This window comes from Carcharhinus amblyrhynchos, chromosome 24, assembly GCF_965287045.1.
Source record: "Carcharhinus amblyrhynchos chromosome 24, sCarAmb.v2.hapA, whole genome shotgun sequence".
NCBI lineage: Eukaryota > Metazoa > Chordata > Chondrichthyes > Carcharhiniformes > Carcharhinidae > Carcharhinus > Carcharhinus amblyrhynchos.
In genome coordinates, this window is record NC_137347.1 from 7,075,674 (window position 1) to 7,081,673 (window position 6,000).

The window sequence follows — 6,000 nt, forward strand, 5'->3', positions numbered from 1 at the left end:
CCCAGAACCTCGTAATAGGAACTCCTTACCTCCCCAGTCCCTTCTTTTCTCATAAAGCTTTTAAAAGCTGGCGTGACCTGATCACAACTTCCTCATTTACCTGACAGTCCTTTTTATTCTTTTCACACCTGTCTGGAGATTTGCACGTAACCCTCTTAGGAACATACAAACAATGTAGGAACCTGAATAGGCCATCCAGCCCCTTGGGCTGGCTTCACTGTTCTATAGCTGAAAGTGTGGCACAGTGCCACAGTGTTAGGATTGCTGCCTCAAAGCGTCAGGGACCCAGGTTCAATTCCAGCCTGGGTGATTTGATTTGATTTATTATTGTCACATGTATTAGTATACAGTGAGAAGTATTGTTTCTTGCGCGCTATAGAGATAAAGCATTCCATTCATAGAGAAGGAAACGAGGGAGATTGCAGAATGGAGTGTTACAGTCATAGCTATGGTGTAGAGAAAGATCAAATTAATGATCCATTCAAAAACCTGACAGCAGCAGGGAAGAAGATGTTCTTGAGCCAGCTGGCACGTGACCTCAGAATTTTGTATCTTTTTCCCCTCGGAAGCAGGGGGGAAGAGAGTCCAGGGAGCGTGGGGTCCTTAATTATGCTGGCTGCCTTTGCCAAGGCAGTGGGAAGTATAGACAGAATAGATGGATGGGAGGCTGGGTTGCATGATGGACTGTGCGTCATTCATGACCTTTTGTAGTTTCTTGCAGTCTAGGGCAGAGCAGGAGCCAAACTAAGCTGGGATGCAACTAGAAAGACCATCTGCGTAGAGTTTGCACGTTCTCCCCATGTCTACATGGGATTCCTTCTGATGCTCCGGTTTCTTCCCACAGTTCAAAGATGTGTAGGTTAGGTGGAATAGCCATGGTAAATGCACAGGATTATGGAGATAACGCAGTTGGGCCTGGGTAAGATGCTCTTTTGGGGTATCAGTGCAGGCTCGATGGGCCGAATGGCTACTTTCTGTACTGTGGGTGTTCTATGTTTCTAAGCAGTGGTGACCGGGAGGTCAGAGAGTGGGCTAAAGGGTTGGAGAATGAGGTAGGTAGAAAGGTCGGTAAGTAAATAGAGGCATCTCTTTTATATTTTGTTTTGTATTTTTTATTTTCTTCTACATTTTTGAATTTATTTTAGTTTTAAAGTTATTTCATTTATGAATATATGAACTTAACAATGTAAATTATTTCAGCTTACTGGGTATAATGTCTCGAATGTGTTTTTATGATGAGAAAGATCTTACACAATCTAGTAAATCGGTTATAATGGGAACATCTAGTTCACCCAACACTAAGTCATTTAAAGTTGCATTTTTCAGGTTTGCAACAATAACATTAGTCTAGGACTTACTGTAAATCCAAGCTCACAAATTAACCTTAGGAATGTATGCAACAGGGCCGACAGGGAGTTTCCACTTTAAGAAGATCACTCTGATTGCAAATGCTTATTTGGGCTACAAACTAAATGGATCTGTCTATTCCTACCCTTCTTTTCTCTGTGCTTCCAGGCCATTGAGCGCATTTAAGATAGAGATAGCTCGGTCCTTGCTTGGTAAGGGGACCAGAGGGAAAGGCGGGAGAATGGGGTTGAGAAACTTATCACCCATGATTGGATGGTGGAGCAGACTCGATGGGCTGAATGGCCTAATTCTGCTCCTATATCTTGTGACCTTATGACCAGAAAGCAGCTGGGATACAACTCACTGAGAAGTCCCCTGGTTTGAGGAAAGGTAAAAGTGGCCAGGCTTCCTGCCCCTAATCGCCATCCAACGATCCCTGCAGGGCACATTTGGTGAGGTCAAAAACGGGTTGATTTTTTGATTTATTATTGTCACATGTATTAACATACAGTGAAAAGTATTGTTTCTTGCGCACTAGCCAGACAAAGCATACCGTTCATAGAGAAGGAAATGAGAGAGTGCAGAACGTAGTGCTATAGTCATTGCTAGGGGGTAGAGAAAGATCAACTTAATGCAAGGCAGGTCCATTCAAAACTCTGACGGCAGCAGGGAAGAACCTGTTCCTGAGTCGTTTGGTACGTGATCTCAGACTTTTGTACCTTCTTCCCAACAGAAGAAGGTGGAAGAGAGAATGTCCGGGGTGAGCGGGGTTCTGAATTACGCTGGCAGCTTTGCCGAGGCAACAGGAAGGGTAAACAGAGTCAACGGATGGGAGGGTATTGACTCAGCGCACAAGTTAAAGATTGGGTTCTTGGGTAATGTACCTCACTGGAGTCAGGGGAGAGGGAGTCAACAATGAACTTAAAAGCAAGAAGTTGCTAAAACAGACCAATGAGATTGCACTGATTTATCAATATGGGACTCCTTAAGAAATTTGGAATGGTTTATTTTTAAACCCCTGGTAAAGGGTCTTATATTTATTAGTTGTGATGATATCTGTTTTTTGAGGAACTGTGCTAATCACGTCTCTTTTGTTCGCAATAGGGTGACAAATAGTCAAGAGGACAACGTTGGGATTTCATCACACTAATGATTATCTAATCATCACTCCAGTCCCACCCTGAGGGTGGAATTTACCGGCGCATCCACCCAAGGTTTGTACGATCCTGCCCAAGGCCAATGGAGAATGCTGTTCTCTGGGCCTTGCCCGGCCCTGGAATCAGGGTGGGCGTGCCGGTATAATTCCGACCTGAGTCTCAGGATTTCATCCTTCCAGCAGCTGCTGTCAAAACAGAATCAACACCAACAAGCCTGGGTCATTTATTACAAGGGGTGGATAGACTCCTTTAGGGCTGAATGTGCCTGATGGGCTGAATGGCCTCCTTTCATGCTATAATGATTCAGTGGGCTGCAAGATATGGAGGGTTTGGGGACCCCGATGTTGGGATGAACTGTGGATCCTGAGCCCCCACTTGTTAGCAATGCTTCCATTTTTAAAATTCTCATCTCCATCTTCAAGTCCTTCCATGACTTCATCAACACCCAATCTCTGTAACCTCCCCTGTTCCAATGTCCCTTCACAATCTCTACACAGCTCCAAGATTGACAATTATAATCACTCTGCCATTGGTGCAGTTCATAGGGTCCTGAAGCTCCAATGTTTCCCCCTTAAACTTCTCCATCTCTCTCTCTCCTTCTTGAAGAAGCTCCTCAAAACCTCCCTTTTTGACAACACTTTTGGTCATCTGTCCCAGTGTCGCATTATGTGGCTTGGTGCCTGAATATACTGGCGTGAACCTTTTATTACATTAAAGGTGCTATTTAAATGTAAGGTGTTGTTGTGGTTGCTGTAACATGTCTTTAAGGGATATCAACGTGACATCATGAGAAGGGGAATGTGTCATGTGACCCAGTCTCAGTTTCACTTTTACTCCGAGCAGAGCACACACTCACAGCTCTGCTGTCTACAAGCTTTATAACTATGTCACACTGTTTCATGTATCTAGTCTGAATAAAGCAACTCACAATGTGTTTGCCCAATCTGTTATAATTGATATAATATAATGATATAATACCTTAGGTACCCTTGTAGGTTAGCGGGATTAGCGTGTAAATGTGTAGAGAAATGGGGGTAGAACCTGTGTGGGATTGTGTTATTATATTATTATAACACAACACCAATTTCCCATTACTGTATTGGGCAGCATGGTAGCACAGTGGTTAGCACTGCTGCTTCACAGCTCCAGGGTCCTAGGTTCGATTCCCGGCTCAGGTCACTGTCTGTGTGGAGTTTGCATATTCTCCTCGTGTCTGCGTGGGTTTCCTCCGGGTACTCCGGTTTCCTCCCACAGTCCAAAGATGTGCGGGTTAGGTTGATTGGCCATGCTAAAATTGCCCCTTAGTGTCCTGGGATGCGTAGGTTAGAGGGATTAGCGGGTAAAGGTGTTGGGATATAGGGGTAGAGCCTGGGTGGGATTGTGTTTGGTGCAGACTCGATGGGCCGAAGGGCCTCTTTCTGCACTGTAGGGCTTCTATGATCCAGTCATGGTGTTTTTCCAAAGCCAGCTGAAGGGTAGAAAGAATAGAAGGATTTGCAATGGGGCGAGATGAGGAGTGTGAGAAGAGATTTGGGGAGACTGGAACTAGACACAGGTTAAAAGTGGGAGGTCTGCATTTTAAAGCAGTGATGGGGAGAATTGTTGTCTCATCTCGGGTTATTGGTCTGGATTTCTCTTGCCCAGGGAACTGTAGTGGCTGGGTCAATGAATATATTCAAGGGCGAGTTAGATAGAGTTTTGATGGACAAGGGAGTCAAAGGTTATGCGGAGAAAGACAGGAACGTGGATCTGCGAGCACCACCAGATCAGCCATGACTGGTGGGGTAGATTTAAAGGGCTGAATGGCCTTTTCCCTGCTCCTATGTCCTATGTTTGTATGTATGGAGCATAAACACTGACAAAGTACAAGTGGGCTAAATAGCAGTTCCAATGAAAAGCCTGAAAGTTGAGCTCTGTTTCTGGACTGGGGTGAGCGCGGTAAAGAACTCCCACAACACCAGGTTAAACAAACCCGTTGGACTTTAACCTGGTGTTGTGAGGCTTCTTACTCCACAGGCGCTGCCAGACCCGTTGACTATTCTCTGCTTTTATTTCAGATTTGCTGGATTGTGTTGACCTACCTGTCGCTGTGTCTGTGTAACTCAATGAAGTTGAAACTGCGTACAGATGAAAGCTGGGCGGTAATCCAGGCGTTTAACTGAAACAGAGGGACAGAGAGGATGTTAAAGAGTTAAGGATGGGCTTGTTCACTGCGCTGTATCTGAGTGTTTATACTGTGCAGATCCCGAAAGCCGGAGTGACTTAATGATAGTTAGGATGAGTGCCAACCAGCCTGATGCCTGATCTTATCTGTAGCAGGGTGGATCTGCAGACAGAAGGCAAAACAGGGCTGCATTTGGTGCCAGGTTCGTGTATAGTCTGATTCATCTGACAAATTATGGCAAGTCTCAAATTGCACCAGTTTCCCTGCACATTGAGTAACTGCCCTCCAACAGACATGTTACTGCTTCAAGAATAGAATCAGCAGAGTCTCTTATCCGCTCACTCACAATGTATAATGTCTACGGTACAAGTTCCCTTTCCATTGCCACCACTTCCTCAGTTCTCTGGCAGGTCCCGTCCACATCGTCACGTCCTCCACCAGAGCGAGGAGGCAGATCCTGAAACTACCCCCCGTCAGAACGGGGATCGAAGCCCGTGCTGTTGGCACCAGTCTGCTCCACAGCAGCCGCCTGAGTTGCTGCGGGTGACCTACACTTGGGCGGTGCAGTGCCACAGTGGTTAGCTCCGCTGCCTCGGGGAGCCGGGTTCCATTTCCAGCTCGGGTGACTGTCTGTGTGGAGCCTGCACGTTCTCCCCGTGTCTGCGTGGGTTTCCTCCGGGTGCTCCGGTTTCCTCCCGCACTCAAAAGACGTGCTGGTTAGGGTGCATTGCTAAATTCTCCCTCAGCGTACCCGAACAGGTGCCGAAGTAGGGGATTTTCATCGTGACTTATGAAGTCATAGAGGTTTACAGCATGGAAACAGGCCCTTTGGCCCAACTTGTCCATGCTGGCCAGACTTCATTGCAGTGTTAATGTAAGCCAATTGCGACACTAATAAATAAACTTTAAAACTTTAAGCTTCATCTCAGTCCGTCAGAATATTAATTTCTCACTCTTACTTTACCAGTTTTCCCTTCAGTCCTTTTCTACTCAGGAGGAGAACTGAAAACCTGTAAATAGTTTGATACGCGTTTCCTCAGGTTAGCAGGGGATCTCTGGTCGGACTGTTTTTGAGTTGGATTACTCTCGGAATGCATGATCCAGATGTTTTATTCCCAGAGCAATTGCTGTTCCTTTTCTTAGCCACTCAAAGGTCAATAACAGACAGCGAGGCTGGATTTACAGCAGGAAAACGGGTCACAGATTATTTCTGGAATTGAAGGAAGGCATTTCTCTCTCTTGGCACGCACACAGATGACAACCGATGGATGCGATGTTTTCATAAACTCTTGTCAATTTCCTGTAAAGCTCCTCACAAGCTTCCTGCATCGA